The following is a 19,548-nucleotide window of genomic DNA, read 5'->3' as shown; positions in this document are numbered from 1 at the left end:
GCACACATTCCTAAAGTGTGGATACCTAGAAATGGATTTGCTGAGTCACAGGATATATATATGTGGAGCTTTATTACCCAGTGGTTTGCTGGTAAATGTTTAACAACTGGCTCTAGGGTGGGTGCTCATTTATAATGTTAGCCAGTTCCTGTGGTGTAAATACTCCAGCTGCCCAATTTCAAGCTACCAATGTGAAATCAGCTGATTCACAAAATTCCTGGAAATTCAACCATCACTTCTTGTGAGCTCCAGCACCCATCACTCATACGGCCAAGCAGTTTTCCAAAGTAGTTGCACCAATTTACACTCCTACCAGTAGTGAATGAGAGTTCTAGCTGCTGCTCGTCCACATTTGGTATTACCTGACTCATTTCACTCATGCTGCGTGGTGGGTAGGGGCATCACTTTGTGGTTTTAATTTCCATTTCTCTGATGGCTAATGAAACTGAACACCTTTGGCTACTACATTTTATACCGGCGGTGGCCGAGTAATCTTATACTGTCACATTTCCCTCCCTTCCAGGAATACAAATATGGGGCTTGATATCTAGTTTGGTTCAGGTACAGAGAAATCCAGTTACAGTTTTGCATATCTGAGCATCTAGTCTATAAATTTCAACACGCCACCACCACCTCACTGGTATACTAAATCTGTGAATTTATCAGGAAATCATCTTTTTTTGTTCTTAGTTTCCAATTTATAAAAATGTGGATTATGATTCCTCCCTGTCTGGGATATTCTGAGGGTTAAATGAGATGCTCTTTATGTGATACACATCCAATAAAACCATTAAATAATTATCTTTTCCTCACTACTTAGGGGAGAACTGTCCTACAGCAATACCTCTTATTTAAGATAGACTATGTCTGAGGATTTTAACAGTACCTAGAATTTTATGTTGACATTGAGGTTACCAGGTTCTTAGTAACCTAGGTTGCCTAGGTTCCCCTAGGGAGGCAATATAGCATCACAGCTTAGAGCTGGGTCTCTGGAGACTGCCAGGTTCAAATCCTGTGTCTGCTTTTTGCTTGCCTTGCTAGCTTGGGCAAGTTATCTAATTTTTCTGTATTCAGTTATGAAAAAGTTATAAAGAGCTAAGCAGGCCATGGGCTGATACTGAAAGACTGTTTAGTTAGGGAGATACAATGCGAACTCTGAATCTGGTCAAGGACCATAGACCAAGGGTTGACAAACATTTTCTGTAAACAGCCAAATACTATATATTTTTTGCTTTGTGAACCATCTCTTTCACAGCTCTCAGTTTTGTCATAGTGTGAAAGCAATCATAAACAGTACGGACACTAATAATAGCATGGCTGTGTTCCAACAAAACTATTTATGGATGCAGAAATCTGAATTTCATGTAATTTTCATGTGTCATGAAATATTCTTCTTTTGATTTTTTTCAGTTGTATAAATATGTAAAGGAAAACACTCCTCCTGTGTGTCTACTCTCAAAAGCTCTACTCACAGAATACTTCACTTCTGACACTAGGCTTCCTACAAATCAAGTAATTCTGCGACACCAACTTGGTGTCCTACAATTCAGTTCAGTTCTGACACTATCTACCTGGAGATAATGTCAGATCCCACAAGTTAAGGGCTCAGTCCTACAAGACTGCCTCTTCCCCCACTTCATATGCCAATCTCAAGTTCAGGTTGCTTCTAACCAACCTGGTGTAACCCCGAGGTTCTCATGACACCCTCCTCTGGTTGGATTAATTCACTAGAGCGGCACACAGAACCCAGGAAAATGTTTTACTTACTAGATTATCAGTTTATCATAAAAGGATATAACTCAGAAATAGCCTGATGGAAGAGATGCGTAGGGCAAAGTATGTGGGAAAAGGGGTATGGAGCTTCCAGGCTCTTGCTGAGCGTGTCCCCCTTCCTACTTCATGTATTCACCAACGGAGAAGCTTTCTGAACTCTGTCCTTTTGGATTTTTATGGAGGCTTCACTATGTAGGTATGAGTGATTAAATCATTGGTCATTGGTGATTGAGTCAACCTCCAGCTCCTCTCCTCTCCTGGGAGGTTGGGGGTGGGACTGAAAGTTTCAACCTTCTAATCATATGCTGGGTTCCCCTGCAACCAGCCCCCATCCTTAGGGGCTTTCCAAAAGTCACCCCATTAACTTAAACTCAGGTATTGGTTAAAAGGGACTTGTTACAAATAACAAGACATTCCTTTTATTCTTATGGCTCTGGAGCTATTTCAGGAACCAATCACAAAGGACCAGGGGTTTTGCCAGGTAGAAAGAGAAAGAGGCAAGTCCGAAATATAATGCTAACAGATAGGATTTGGGTTTCTGAGCCTAGAGAGTATTTTGTTTGTTTGTTTGTTTGTTTTTTCCATTTAGCTCAGGTTTTGAGTTGTATACTGTTTAGGGGCATGATACAGTTAATTTGTACATCAGGACCCACAAAATGGAGGTTGCTGCAGTGGCCTGTCCCATGTCACAAATCTAAATCTAAGTCAGCCTGCACTGTCAAGGAAACCTAATTTACACCAATCACAATCCTCCAATTCAGTTTAGCTAGCTTACCTTACCCTAGAAAATAGGACCTGCTCACCTTAAAAGGTAATCCCTGACCTCCTAGCCAATCATGCCATTTCTGCCTTGCCTCTTCTATATGTGCTATATATGTGCTATATGTGCTATATGTGCTATAAAACTTGCTCTTGCCCAAAATCTCTCAGGAAGAGTGCTCTGCTGCTTGCAAGGCACTGTGCTCCACCAATCCATGGACTGTTTTCCTTTGAATAAAGGCCATCAGACTCGTTACCAAATTGTATTATTTTATCATTTGACAGCAAGAGATAAATCACAAGTATGTGTTTGTAATCAAGGAGAAGTAGATTTGGAAGTCAGGGCTGAATTTAAATTTTGGTTCCATGCCTTGGGCATGGAAACCATCTTGGACAAGTTACTTAACTTCTTTGAGCCTTACTTTCCTCATCTGTAAAATGGGGCTAATAATCCTTCCTCATAGGATATTTGGACGGTTGAATAAAATGAGATAATGTGCGAACTGTCACTAGTCTAAAGCTTCACACACAGTGGGAGCTCAGTAGGTGGTGGTTGGTATATTTCTCATTGTAAAAGAAGTGAAATCACATTGGTCTATAATCATTAAGATCTTGGTGCTGACAGATAGCTGAATATGCCACCCTAATGTATCTCTCTTTGGCATATGAGTTATTTTGAGTTAATTTTTTTCCAGAAACTGCAAACACAGCAGAAGCTCTGAAAGCAGAGTAGAAATTACCCTTTTGTAAGGGAAATCTACATTTATAAAGAAAATTTACATTAGAAAGGGGGCCTCTACCAGGAAGAGAGCTTTACCAGATATAACATTTTTACCTGAGAGTTTTATCTGCAAGCAGGGCAATTTTTGCTTACCAAACATTTCCTTCTCTCACCTTCTTGTAAATTGCCTCTCCCCAATGCCACCCCACCCCCCCAAAAATCTTTCTTTTGTATTTAGCTGATGATGGTATTTAAGGTAGTGACTTGGGCCATCTCAGAAGACTTACTCTTTTTTTCCTAGGTATCTCCAATGTATACAGGAGGCATACGTGTTAATAAACTTCTCTTTGTTTTTTCTCTTGTTAATCTGTTTTTAGCCAAGAACTCAGAATGGTAGAGGGAAAATTATTTTTCCTCCCCTACAGTGCAAAAGAGCGTCAAAAGAAAAGCCAGTGAGAGATGATGGTGGCCTGAATTGAGCTACTGATGGTGGGAATGGATGGAAGTAGATGGATTTAAGGTGTATTTAGGAGGTAAAATTGAGAGAACTTGGCATTGGATTTGAGGGCTGCGGGAAAGAAAGGAGTTAAGATGGCATTCAGGTCCTGGGCTGGGCAATCGGGTAGATGCCATTTAAGTCTAACCTGTTTTTCTAATTGTGAAGCCATTTCACTGCCATTAACATACCCCTTCATTGCTGTTGCTCTGCTGTCTTACTCATTTACCCTTCAGTTAGCTGCCTGCTGAATGCTGCCAGCCTGGGTGTAATGCTTTGGTTCGCTGGCCCAGATGCATTACGTTGGATGAAGGAGAAGCCAGACATCAGAGAAATTGGATTTCCTGAGGAGAGGACCCACAGAAACTTCCTTGAAACGAAAAAGGGAATGACCAAATAAGCATTATGGGATGATCTCCAGTCAAAGCCGGAGATGCTCTTTGGAGCCCAGACAGGAAAGTGAGTCATGAAACTAGCAGTGAAATGCGGGAAGAAAGGCTGTTGGCTCACGTACAGCTGTGATTCTCTACTTGTGGGCTGTGCAGGAAGGTGTGCATGAGAAATCCCAGAGGAGCCTTTTCTCCTTTCAATATACCACTATGGAGTCAAGTACAGCAGCACAGCTTGAAGCCAAGGGGTAACTTAGATTTAAAATTGGCAGAGATATTGTCAAAGAAGGAATGTTGGCAGGATTGAATAATTTGTCAGAGGTAAGACTCTAGACTATATAGAAGGAAAATGTCTATAGGTTTGAACTAGATGTTTAAATTGCATGATGGAGAAGAAAACAGAAAGAGTATAGAGCTCCAATAAAAATAAGACCATATAGTATGGATAAAGTAGGCATCAATGTCGATTCTTTGGGGAAACTTTTTATTCTTTTAAACTCAATATTTCTTTTCCATTTTTTTGTTTTATCTATATCTGATTCTAGTATAAAAATGCTTACAAACGAATAGGACTCATCGGAAATGACACCAAAAGCACAGGCAAGGAAAGTAAAAGTAGATAAATTGGACTACTTCAAAATAAAAACTTCTTTGCGCCAAAGGACACAGTCAACAGAGTGAAAAGGCAATCTATGGAATGTGAGAAAATATTTGTGAATCATGCTTCTGATAAGATATTCAGACTAATATCCAGAATATATGGAGAACTCTTGAAACTCAACAACAAAAGGCCCCCAGTTTGAAAATGAGCAAAGGACTTGAATAGATATTGATTCAAAGAAGATAAGCAAGTGGCCAATAAGCACACAAACAGATGCTCAACATCATGAATCATTAGGGAAATGCAAATCAAAACCACAGTGAGATATCACCTTGAACCCATTAAGATGGTTACTATCAAAAGAACAGAAAATAGCAAGTGTTGGCAAGAGTGTGGAGAAATTGGAAGTCTTGTGCCCTGTTGGTGGGAATGTAAAATGGTGAAGCCACTATGGAAAATGGTATGGTGATTCCTCAAAAAGTTAAACATAAAATTACCATATGATCCAGCAATTCCATTTCTGGGTATAAACTCAAAAGAATTGAAAGCAGGGTCTTGAAGAGATATTTGTACATCTATGTTCATAGCATTATTCACAAAAGCCAAAAGGTAGAAGCCACCCAAGGGTCCATCAACAGATGAATATGTACAGAAAATGTGTTATATACACAATGGTATACTTTTCAGCTGTAAAAAGGAAGGGAATTCTGACATATGCTACAACATGGATAAATCTTAAGGACATTATGATAAGTGAATAAGCTAGTCACAAAAGGACAGATACTGTATAATTCTACTTATATGAGATATCTAGAGTAGTCAAATTCATAGAGACAGTAAGTGGAATAGTAGTTGAGAGGACTGGAGAATGAGAGGTTGTTGGGAGTAGATAGAGATTTGGGGTTTGCAAGTTGAAAGAGTTCTGGAAATTGGTTGTACAATGATGTGAATATACTTGACACTGCTGAATGGTACACTTAAAAATGGTTAAGATACTACATTTTATTTTATGTATATTTTGCCACAATTTTAAAAATAGTAATAGGACCCTAAATGGTCTAGGGTAGCAGTGGTTTTGTTGTAACTGTGGTGATGTAACAGGCAGGAAGAAAGCTGAAAGAAAACTCCAGTGAAAGTAGCTGACAGAAGCTGTCCAAAGGCATGGGGCTGATGAGTGTGAGAAAAAAATCCCAACTGAAATGAAGGATCTGGGGAATTGCATTGGTGGAAGGACCTACCTAACAGTTCATTTTTTCGTCATAAATTTACTGAGGACTTCTGCTTAGAGGAAATGAAGGGTCAGTGTGGCTGGAGTGCATGGGGCTAGAGAACCTTGTGAGATGAAGAAGAAGAGGTAGGCAATGAATCAGTCAAGCAGAATCTTGTAGACCCTGATAAGATCTTAAAATGAGTAATACGAAACAACTGAATGATTTTAAGCAGAAGAGTGGAACAATCAGATTTGTCTTTTAGAAACACAGTTCTGCTTACTTGGCAAAAAATACATTGAAAAGTAACAAAAGTGAATAATGGGACGCATTTAAGAGGCTGTTGCAGTAATAAAGAGATTGTGATAGTTTGGACTAGGATAATGGCAGTGGAGATGAAACTATGTAGACAGATTTCAAAGATATTTAGGAGCAAAGATAGAATCCGGTGATGCACTGGACAACAGATGAGCCATTAGCATAGATCCATATTCTGATACTCTCATAGATATACTGGTTGAACTTTATTTTCTGGGGGTTTCTTTGGTACTCCTATCCCTTGGATTTTGTGAGTTGCCTGTGACACACATGTTTGCCATCCCTCAACATAAGGATAACAAATGTGTGCCATTGTTTTCAAAACTGGAATATTACAGAATATATATCTCACATTTTCTTTATTCATTCATCTGTTGATGGACACTTAGGTTGTTTACATGTCTTGGCTAATGTAAATAAGGCTGCAATGAACATGGGGCTGCATCTATCTTTTCGAGTTAGTGTTTGCCCATTTGTTCTTGCATGCTGCCTACTTTATAGATTAGAGCTCTTAGCATATTCATCATAGTTGTTTTAAATTCCTGGCCTGATAATTCCAACATCCCTGTCACGTTTGGTTCTGATGATTGCTCTGTCTCTTCAAATTGTTTTTTGCCTTTTAGTATGCCTTGTGATTTTTTTTTTCCTTTATAGCCAGACATGATATTCTGGGTAAAAGAAACTGCTGTAAGTAGCCCTTTAGTAATGTGCTGAAAACAGGAAATGCCACAGGAACTAGCACCAGGGTAGGAAATCTGAACTGTAATTGATGATTTGCTGGAGGATCAGTGCCGACAACTCTGAGAGTTAAAAACTCCACGGGGATCCAGTCCATGGGGGCCAGGGGAAGTGTTCTACGTTCTATGATTAGATCCCTGTCTCTCAGTGAGCCTATGCGTCTGGACTGTGAACTTTGCAAGGGTCTCTCAGGTTTTTTTTTCTCCCCACTTAGGTAAGACAGGATAGCTAGAGTGGGCTAGAGCTGGGTATTTCCCGTTCCCCATATTTGTTAGGGTTTGATAAAGCCCCAAGCAGGTCAGGTTCCGGTTAACTAGTTTACGCTGGGCAGGCTGAGTTAACAGAGTGCTCGGGTATATTTCAAAGTGGTTCCTTTTCCCCTTCCCCTGCTGGAAGCATAAGGGGATTTTTCTGATATTTACTGTGGGAACCTGGTCAAGCTCCTGGAGGTAAATCTCACAGTATTGTGGGTATCTCCCTGTGACTGGATCCCCGTGGAGTTTTCAACTCTCAGAGTTGTCGGCACTGATCCTCCAGCAAATCATTAATTATAGTTCAGGTTTCCTACCCTGGTGCTAGTTCCTGTGGCATTTCCTGTTTTCAGACTCTCTGCTCTGCTCTGGTAACTCAGGACTCTGTGTCTGTCTCTCCAATCTTGGAGACAGTGGTTTGCTCTATGTCCTTTTCTCTTTTATGCATCCAAAAAGAGTTTATTTTTTGGTCCATTCACCTTTTTATTTGGTAGAGGGAGTGGCAACTTCTAAGCTCCTTACACGCAAAACCAGAAGTCTAAGGCTTTATATGTTTGTATATGTTACCTAACTTGTTTAAATATAGTCATAATGACTAGATTTGGAAATAAATTCTATACTTAAGACTGTGGAAAATCACACTGTTCAGTTCTGTTGTCTGTCCACTATACTGTTGTGCTATTTTGTTTTTGTTTTTATAAGGGCTTGGAAGAAGCTACATTGTTTGAACGCTAAAATGTGATCTCATATTGATCTTAAGTTAGTGAGGTTTCTCTTTAACATTGGCTTTTCTAGTGATTTCATGTCATCTTAAATTTCTGTTTCACAAGCTTTAAATATATTTTGTTTGGTGTTTAAACTATAAGGATATTGGAACTTCCCTGGTGGTGCAGTGGTTAAGAATCTGCCTGCCAATGCAGGGTACATGGGTTCAAGCCCTGGTCCGGGAAGATCCCACATGCCGTGGAGCAACAAAGCCCGTGAGCCACAACTACTGAGCCTGCACTCTAGAGCCCACGAGCCACAACTACTGAGCCCATGTGCCACAACTACTGAAGCCTGCGTGCCTAGAGCCCATGCTCTGCAACAAGATAAGCCACCACAATGAGAAGCCTGCACACCACAACAAAGAGCAGCCCCCGCTTGCCACAACTAGAGAAAGCCCATGCACAGAAACAAAGACCCAACACAGCCAAAAATTAATAAATAAATAAATAAATTTAATTTTAAAAACCTTACCATTTAAAATATAAGGATATTGTTAAACTGATAAAAAATAAAGAAGAGTATTGGTACTGGCATAAAGATAGACATATAGATCAATGGACTAGAATTGAGAGTCAAAAAATAAACCTGTACATTTGTTGTCAGTTGATTTTCTACAAGGGTGCCAAGACAATTCAATGGGCAAAAAAACAGTCTTTCTGACAAATAGTGTCAACTTGATATCCATGTGCAAAACAATGAAGCTGCACTCCTACCTCACACCATATACAAAAAATAAGCTCAAAATGTCTCAAAGACCTAAATGTAAGAGCTAAAACTATAAAAGTCATAGAAGAAAACATAATAGTAAATCTTCATGACCTTGGATTAGATAATGGTTTCTTAGATATGACACCAAAAGCACAAGCAACTAAAGAAAAATAAATAAAGTGGAATACATCAAAATTAAAACTTCTGTGCTTCAGAGGACACTATTAAGAAAGTGAAAAGACAACACACAGAATGGGAGAAAATATTTGTAAATTGTAGGTGTGATAAAGGCCTAGTATTTAGAACACAGAAAGAAATCTTACAACTCAACAGAGTAACAAACAACCCAATTGAAAAGTAGGCAAAATACTTAAATAGACATGTTTCCAAAGACAAAATACAGATGGCCAAGAAGCACATGAAAAGATGTTCTACACTATTAGACATTAGGGAAATGTAAATCAAAGCCACAATGGGAAATCACTTCATATCCACCAGGATAATATAATAATAATTTTTTTAAAAATGGAAAATAACTAGTGTTGGCAACAATATGGAGAAATTGAAATCCTGGTACATTGCTGGTTAGAATGCAAAATGATGTAGCTGTTTTAGGAAACAGTTTGGCCATTCCTCAAAAAGTTAAAAACAGTGTTAGTTACCATTTGACCAGCAGTTCCATTCCTAGGTATAAACTCAAGAGAATTGGAAAAAAATGTCCACACAAAAACTTATAAACAAATGTTATAGCAACATTATTCATGATAGCCCAGAAGTGAAAACAATTGAAGTGTCCATCAATAAATGAATGAAACAAATGTGGTATATCCACATAATGGAATATTATTCAACCATTAAAAAGGAATGAAATCTGATTCATGCTACAACATGGATGAACCTTGAAAACAGTATTCTATGTGAAAGAAGCCAGTCACAAAAGAGCACATAGTGTATGATTCTAATTATATGAAATGTCCAGAATAGGCAAAACTATAGAGACAGAAAGTACATCTGTGATTTACCAGGGACTGGGAGGGAGGGGGTTGGTGGTGAAGGAATAGGAAGTGTCTGTTAATGGGTATGGGATTTCTTTTTAGGGTGATGAAAATGTTCTGGAATTCAAGTGCATAACTTTGTGAATATACAAAAAAATCATTGAATTATATACTTTAAAAGGATGAATTTTATGGTATTTGAATTATATATCTATAAAAAATTAAAAATAAAGATTGATATATGTGATTGTCACCATCTTGGACAATGGCTTTATAAAATATAGATATAAAACTTCTGGTGTAGTAGAGCACATTCTGTAAAATACATTTTCAATTAATATAAATCAATCACCAAAACATATTGAACAGCATAAAGATATCTGATATTAGAAGCATTATGAATTTTTAAACTGCATACAGCTGAAAGTCTTGTGATTTTTGAAAATGTTTCTGATAAAGACAAAATACACATTACACAGAGAGATATGACTTAAAATAGGGTTGATTTCATTCTTTTTCCATTCATGGAATGCAAATTAATGCTAATGATCTTTTTTAAAAGCCTAAGTGATTTTCCCCATTTGTCACTCTTTACTCTTTACATTTGTAAACTTTACTCTTCTTTGCATTTATTCATTATTACTTCTCTCCCAAGAGATACTAGGATTTTTTTCATTCTTCCACAATTAACAAAGTCCCTTTCAAAAGCAGCCAGTATTTTTGCTTAGTTAACTTTCAAGGCCTTGCTATTAAAAAAGCAATGAAGCACTTGTTTTATGCAATTTCTTAATTCCAGTCTCTAAACTGGAGACACTAGAGAGCATTCAGTGTGAAAGGGGAAGGAAAGAAAGGCTGATAAATACATTGCTGACGTTGTCTGTAGTATAAGATAAGGTGCAAAAGTAAACAGGATGACTGTAACCACTGTAGATAAGATGGTGAAGGGGCACTGAGTGGGTTGGCCCAGAAAGTAAACATGGATTTATTTTATGGACTGTGCATGATAACCGCACTATTTTTTGTAATTCTATATGAGAAGGGAAAGCAATTCAACAGCCTTGGGGATCTTGCCTGGTAGCCTCAGGTTGTGGCAAGATCATGCCTATGGGCTGACAAGTAGATAAAATTCAGGAAGAAGAATAACGATGAATCATGTTGGTTACATTTCATTCTCTTACCTTGTGTGAACATAGAATGGGTTAGGAGCAAAGCTCAGAATTTTTTCTTGGTATTCTATTTGAATTTATTGAAGTGTCAAGTCTCTTTGTAACTTGTGTACCATTTCCCTTCCTTTTCTATCACTCCTGATGTAAATCTAACTATTCTTTTTAAATATTTATGATACTTTAAAAATTCAAGTTCTGTAAATAAAAATAAATATACATAAATAAATCCCACCAACAACTAGCAATTTGCTATTAAATAATGAATTGAAATAATTTTCTTTTCGTGGACTGTGACTAGTGAACCAAGACCTATTGACATTGTTTACATCCTTTAACTTAATTCATTAACTTTGCTTGTATAACTAAGAACAGAAATAATCATTACCTTGCCTCATCCGGTCACTGTGAAAAAAAAGTGGATGAAAGGCAATTGAACACAGGGTTAAAGATTCATCTTGCTCATGTCAAGAGGGACATAGCAAGGAGAGGGTGTGGAGAAAAGGGAACCCTTCTATACTGTTGGTGGGAAGGTAAATTGGTATGGCCACTATGGAGAACAATATGGAGGTTCCTTAAAAAACTAAAAATAGAGCTCCATATGATTCAGCAAGCCCACTCCTGGGCATATATTCAGAGAAAACCATAATTTGAAAAGATACATGTACTCCAATATTCATTGCAGCACTATTTACAGTAGCCAGGACATGGAAGCAACCTAAATGTCCATCGATGGAGGAATGGATAAAAAAGATGTGGTACATATATGCAATGGAATATTACTCAGCCATAAAAAAGAACAAAACAATGCCATTTTCAGCGACATGGATGGACCTAGAGATTGTCACACTGAATGAAGTAAGTCAGACAGAGAAATATCATATGATATCGCTTATATGTGGAATCTAAAAAAATGGTACAAATGCACCTATTTACAAAACAGAAATACAGTCACAGATGTAGAAAACAAACTTATGGTTACCAAGGGGGGAAGGGGAGGGAGGGATAAACTAGGAGATTGGGATTGACATATGCATACTACTATATATAAAATAGATAACTAATAAGAACCTACTGTACAGCACAGGAAACTCTACTCAACACTCTGTAATGACCTATATGGGAATAGAATCTAAAAAAGAGTGGATATATGTATATGTATAACTGATTCACTTTGCTATACAGCAGGAACTAACGCAACATTGTAAATTAACTATACTGCAATAAAAATTAATTTAAAAAAAAAGAAAAAGAAATAGAGGGACAGAGCAAGAACCTTAATCTCATCCAGCAGATGATGGAGTCCCACAGGGTCCAGCTCGGTTTCAGTCTCCAACGTGTTCCATTTCCTTCAGCAAACAAGGGACTAAAACCATCACCATGCAGGGACTTTCTAGCAGGTTTACATTGAGGATGAAGAAAAAGTATAAAGACCAAGCTCTTTTCTTGCTGAAACTATTTTGCATTTTCTTTATAGCTTTTTCCTTCTTTTATTCTTTTTCACATATTGATCTTTTGTCTTTTTTTTCTTAAGTTAAGCTGCCTTAGATTTTCTGTACGCTTTTCAGTTTGTGCATTTAAGTCCTTTTGCATTTCTCAAGGAGTAACTGCTAAAGCTCTCTTATTATTTAATGACATTAAGTTTTATAGCTGCCACAGCTCTGGCTAGTTGCCTCTGTCTCATGGCCCTCAACTTGGTGGAGAGCTTTTGGAAGATCTCATAGAGAACAAAACAGCTGAAAACATTTATCATCCATGGGTATCCAGGAAGGAGCCCATTGTGATGTGTAGGAAGCATAGCTCCTCATTCTCCAGGGTTGAGGACTCTCCAGTCTGTTCTCCATCCAGCTTCTTGGTATGTTTTCCTGAGCTACTTCTTCTTTAAAAAAAAAAAAAAATTATTATTATTATTATTTTTTACTTTTGGCTGCACTGTGCGGCATGCGGGATCTTAGTTCCTCCATCAGGGATCGAACCCATGCCACCTGCGTTGGGAGCACAGAGTCTTAACCACTGGACTGCCAAGGAAATCCCCCTGAGCTACTTCTTTATCTCTCCATCATTCATCCAGTTCTGGGGAAACACTAAACGTAAGGGTGCAGTAAGGATTAACTCAGCAGGCCTGGGTTGTCCAAACCCTTCATATTTTAATGAATAGTTCGGCCATTGACCAGCTCCTAGGAAATAACCCCTAAGCTCCTGGAATATCTTGCCCGTTACAGTGTTTTTGTTTACTTGGGGCCTTGGCCAAGCCAGATAGTCTAGCTAACAATGTGACTCATGGTGGGGATCTTGGGCCATGTGATATCAGTTTGACCTCTGGGGGAGCTGGAGACTAAGTAATTAAGGTCAGCCATGTGGATGCTAAATGCCTATATGATCAATCTCCAGTAAGACCCCTGGACACCAAGGCCCAGGTGAGCTTCGCTGGTTGGCAATATTTTATGCATGTTGTTACACATCATTGCTAGAATTAAGCACTGTCCAAACAACTTCACTGGGAGAGGACAACAGGACAACTGGAAGTTTGTGCCTGGTTTCTCCTGGACTCTGTGCCTTTTTTCTTTGCTGATATTAATCTGTATCCCGTTGCTGTAATAAACCATAACTGTGACTATAACAGATTTGCTGCATTCTGCGAACCCTTCTAGCAAATCGTTGGACCTGAAGGTGGTCTTGGTGACTCCCAACGACAGTAAGGCTGATGAGTCAGCCTCTCTGGTTCCTCCTTGAGATCTCCTCTACCGTGGGAGGTAGTGAGAGCCTGACTAGGGTCTGGGCACTCATTTGTTGCTTATGATAGCGGGTTAGCACTGTAAAAGGATCAGATAGGAAGTATTTCAGGCTTTGCAGGTCATTTGGTCTCTTGCAACAGGTCGAAAACCAGCATAGCACATTTTCTCAATAAAGTTGGATCTGCCCTTTGGAACAGCCACTCATTCACCGCATCATCAACTCTAGCACTGAGGTCACAGTAACCTCTATCATATCCTGCTCACTCTGTGAGGCTATTCTGAGCACAATTACATCTTTAGTTAGGCCAATTTTGCCCCTTGGTGTCTATCCGCTAATAGGTTTGTGTCCATGGTAGTACTGGGTAAGAGGTGGCATGTACCTTCCCAGGTGGCTCAGTTCCAGGATATGAATCTAAAGTATGATACAGCTAGACCTAGCACCCAAGTTCAAAAACCCCACATGGGAGCCCCCGGGGTAACCAGTGAAGCAGACCCCTCCCCTTCTTGTCTACAAAATGAGCCTTAGCTGCCATCTAAGAAAGGTAAAAGTTGGGAACATGGTTGCTATTACTCTTTGCTGGAGAAAAGCCCTTGGGATTATAACTATGTTGTCGGTGCCCAGCCTGTTATCTCCTTTGGCCTCGTTGCTGTAGCTCATACCTGCTGACCTCCCACCTGCCAGCATCTGCATTTCTTTGCTGATGGCTTTCTCTAGTGGCCTGAGACGGCTCTGCATATGCACCTCAGGCTGGAAATACTGGAGAATTAATGCCACCCTCAAACCCTAGCAATCTTTAGCCAGTGATTTATGGCTCCCTCACAACTACGGGAATAACTCTGAGGAGGATATTCTACACTGGCTTCCAGAGTGTCCCAGTAGGATTAAGATTTCATTAGTCAAAGTATAACTTCAATGCACCCTTCTTGGCTTGCTTCCTTTCCCCACTCTTCTCCCACTACTACTTTTCCCCTACTCTTGGAATCATATCTCAAATAAACTACTTGTACAGATCTTTGTCTCAGGATCTGCTTGTGGGATAACATAAATTAAGACACCTGTCAACTTTGCTGCTCCTTATCTGCTCTGGGCTCTTCTTCTCTTTTGTTGGTTCTAAATACACACTGATCCTTGATGCAAGTTTAGGTAGCTCTTCATTGTAAACTTTCAGTAGAGTCTGGCCAGTACTGTGGATGGAGAGTGGCTTGGGTATTATGCCATTGGTCTTGTGACTCAGCCTTCTTGGGCTCACAAGGCGTGAGGACATAAGCCTTTAGCAGTGTTCCAAGTGAAGGCTCTCTCAGACTTACTTTTCATTTTTCTTCTGCCTCATCCTTCTTGTCTTTCTTCTTTAATCACCCCCATTTTTTACCAAAGCCCTTTCCCCTCTATTTCCTGGGATTCCCTACAACCCCCCCCCCCACCCCAGAGAAAAGATCAAGTCCCAGTATTTTCTTGTATCTTGCAATTTTTGACAGACTCAAGTTTCCACTGTATATCATTTAGGCTGTCTGCTTTCTGCTGGGCAAGAGATGTGAGCTGTTGTCCCAGGAGAGTGTGTGTATGCACGTGTGTGTGTGTGTCTGTGTGTAGCATGGGGGTGGGGAGGTGAGGAGGAGATGAGGGCGAGAAATTATGGCTGTAACTGCTTTTTTTCCTAAAGTATCTGGAATTTAACTGCACTAACGGTGACAGTTAGACAGGGTTCGATCACTAAGGAAGACTCACAGGAACCAAAATGAAAATGCTTACAAATCTGTAGCTTATTGCAGGAAAGGGATCTGATACAGCATCAGCATACAGGAAAGACAGGCATCACAGCGCAAGGCTGCTTTACAATGAGGGGTTTGGAGAAGTCAGGCCTGAGCTCCAGATGCCCTCTTTTTGTAAAGGCCATACATATGTGCTTCCTCTCTAGGACCAGGACAAACTGACAGGGAACACCTTGAAACTAGGGAGCCAGAATCGGAGTCTCAGCCAGGGTTTTTTATACCTTGCAGGTCACATAGGCATATTCTTGCTACATAATTGGCCCCAACAGCTCTCTGAGGTCTCATGAAGACCAGGTACAAATCATCAGTCTCACTGTTACCAATAAACAATGCTGAAAGCTGGAACAGACTGGCCAGAAACTCCTCAGACTCATGGTTACAAAGCAACACTATTAATCAGCACATTTCATGTCTTGATCTGGCCAACTCCAGGTCTTCTGGAATTACCCCTCATAGCACAGTCTAGCTCCCTGACCTATGAGCAAGGCCTTTTTAGGCCTAATGATAACTCTTGGTTTGACAGTAATTACTTGCCTTAAAGCATCATATAATCACAGAGACAATCAAAATTCACCAAATTGCAAACATCTATAATAACTAACAAGAGGTTCGTATGGATTTAAACAGATGAACAATCCAATAATATTAGCACAGAATAGCACAAACTTTCTCATATTTTGGACTAACTTCATAATACTTTTGTTTCCCTGACTTATAGTAATCTGCACTTTAATGTACACATCTATTGGGTGAGAGAGATTACTAATTGTCAATCATCAAGTGTAAATTTTCTTCAGGCCACTTCTCCTCCATAGGGATAACATTATGAGGGAGTTTTAATCTAATCTCACAACATTTGATCAACCACCTCAGTAATATCATAAATTTGATTAGCTTCTACAATATTAAATTTACCTATGATTTGTGTATTGCACCATACAGCAGTGTCATGGATACACGGTACAATATAAATCAGACATAGTTAAATATCATTATTTTGTCCATCTCAATAAAATCTACCTCTTCTCATAGGAATTTAGGTTAGAGACCATGTCTCTGTTATTTTAGGACTCCAAACCTCTTGAAAACACAGTCAAATTCCTTTTCTCTGATACATGGCTTGAGAGATAGTGGTTCCCAGTGAGACGTGTCCCACAGCTGGGTTTATCTCTTCTCCTTGGGGAGCCCTCTAGTCCTGTTTAAAGTTTGTCCAATGCTCGTGAATAATGTTAGAGGAAAGGAACGGTTCGCCCTCAGTTGCGGCACTGAAATTGTTAAAGAGCGCCTCTAGAGGTTGCGTTCTCCAATTACAAATTTCCGCAGACGATGTAGCCCACACATCTCCCATGCGTGAGAATCTCTGGCTCTGGGGCCTCAGATAGCTCAGACTCCTTGGAGTTAAGATACCAAAGAGCCCAGCTGTGCTGATATACAAGCTCACTCCCACTGCTGAGTTTGGGCAGGTTATCCTTGTGTCTGCCCTGATTGCAAAGCCCATTTTCCCAGTGCTGTGTTGCCATCCTTAACTTTCCTCCTGGAGGAAAACGCCTTGGAGGTTCCCCATTTGCTCCAGGAGCACTTGTTTTCTTCAAAATATCTTTCCTCATTAAAAGTGAATTCCTCTTCATCAATTACTCCTAGCCCAGCTCCTAATTCTCCGAAGGCTCTCTTTTTTTAGGAGGCAAAAGCTGTTTGATCCACCAGACCCTCTGTTGACACTGAGTATTAGCTTCTTACATTTAGGAAATAAACCTGGGACCTGATCACATTGACTCCATTAGGCTAAGGTCCCGTGAGTAGTTGTTACCACTAAACTGACTTTGGTTTGGATGTGCCATAGAGCTTCCCACAGCCATCCACATAGACTTTCTGGCTTTTCACTCTCAGTAAGGTGGGCCCAACTATACTAAATTCTTTTCCTTTCTCAGTGATCCAAGTGTCCCAATTGTTCCTCTACATCTTTATGGCTTCCCACCCACAATGTTGGGCAAAGGAGCTGTTTTTACACACAATGTTTTGACAGATGGAACATGTAGAAGATGAACTTCTACTGTCATACTCCAGTACCTTCCTTAAACCTTCACCACCAAAATAAATGGCCATGCAACTGTTCACCTAGATTATTATTAATCAGTGTTGTTCAGATTCAACTGGATATATATTCTCATGGTTTTCTTCCTACCTCAGGTCTTCAGTAATAGCTCTATCCTATGAAATGGGAACCAAGAGACATAGCCACCTTAGTATTGTTCCATGTGATTACAGTCAGACCTTCCACCTGTTCATCCATTATGAGGACACAGACCACTCTCAGAAGTACATATATGTTCACTGGGTTGGCTATTCTACTTCTTGGTTATTCAAAAGAGGAGATTTTGATAAACGAGTCCTTCACCTAAAGGGCATCTGAGTCAAAGCTAAGAGAGAATAATATTCTCATGCTCTATGCTTCTCTTAAGGCACCAGAATTTATTAGATGTTCCCTTTTTAACACCCATTTATTAGCTACCCTCCCCTCAGCAACAATTTCAACTTTCTTCCATTTATCACTACTTTAATCCAAACATTTCTCCTTAATGTAGGTCCCTCTGGTTAAGTCACTGGGCTGGTCTATATGGCTGGTACAAGATGAGATACTCCTAAACAACAAGGTCCTACTGTATGGCATAGGGAACGATATTCAATACCCTATGACAAACCATAATGGAAAAGGATATGAAAAAGAATATATATATATTATATATATAATATATATATATATAATTGAGTCACTTTGCTGTACAGAAGAAACTAACACAACACTGTAAATCAACTATATTTCAATAAAATAAATTGTAAAAAGAGATGAGATATTCCACGATTTTCCCTTCGGTCCAATACAGAGAAATGGGATTAACCCTTTCAAGAGGCAACAAACATTTGCATAATTAGTCCCAGCTTGGCAAGGTGCAGGGAATAGATAATTCATCCCACTATCTCTTTGGAATTTTTGTATTTAGGTTCAAATTAATATACATACTGCCTTTTTTTTTGGAATATTACCAGACTTTGGGATTCTTAATGGTAGCTCTAGTTTTAAGGACTAACCACTACTGAGAAAGAAAATTTTGGTGAAGTAAGGAAGACATATGTAAATTCCTGTAAAGCGTAAACCCTTTCTCCTTAATTCCACCACAAAAGTGTAATCATCTATCTAACAGAAACCTATTTTTAGTTCCCCTCACCTTACATTGCAAAACACAATGCTGGAGGTTTGTAAACCAGCGCTTCGCTTCTTTGTCATGCCGATCTTCTTAAGCAGGTGTGTTAGTTAACCATTCCAATTTTCTGTTAACCTACTACTTTGAAAGTGATAAATAAAATAAATCAACTGAATGTGATACTATTTTACTTACTGTTGCCTGCATGGGCAGTGAACTGAGGACCTTGATCTGAAGAGATGTAGCTAGGAAGGCTAAATTTACTCTAAGTTTCTATCAAGTCTGATATAAGGAGAATGGGATGGAGTGGGGAGAGATAGCTTGCCACTTGCTTCATCAGAGTCTTTCTCCTTTGGGAAACTATGTATATATGAAAGACATGTAAGTTCTGAACTCAGAGGTATTTACCTTTTTATTACCCAGATACTATTCTTGGTTTTTGAAGTGGATACCTAAAGAGTACATATGAAGTAGAATTGTCCAATAAGGAAGCTCCAGGCTCAGGTTATGGTTACCAAGTTAGAAAGAATAGTTTTTTCCCTTCCAGTGAAATTGTAAAGAAAGGGGAAATGTAACCAATTCCTTTTATTCTTCACTTTAATAAATTATAGTGGAGTAGAATATATAAATTTCTTTATAATTTAATCATGACATATAGAATATATGTGAAGTATTTTAATGTAATTTTTTTTTGAATTTTATTTTTTTACACAGCAGGTTCTTATTAGTTATCCATTTTATACATATTAGGGTATATATGTGAATCCCAATCTCCCAATTCTAATGTAAATTTTGAATGTATAATTTCATTTATAAAATACAAAAATAGGCACAGTTAATTTATGATTATAGATGTCAGGATAGTCTTACCCATGAGGGTTGAGTGTTTCTTGATTTGGGTGGTGGTTACATGGGTATGCTCAATTTGTAAAAAATTAATCAGTTATACATCTAT

This window comes from Balaenoptera borealis (genome assembly GCF_965194805.1).
Source record: "Balaenoptera borealis genome assembly, chromosome: 14".
Classification (NCBI taxonomy): domain Eukaryota; kingdom Metazoa; phylum Chordata; class Mammalia; order Artiodactyla; family Balaenopteridae; genus Balaenoptera; species Balaenoptera borealis.
This window is presented reverse-complemented; position numbering follows the sequence as displayed.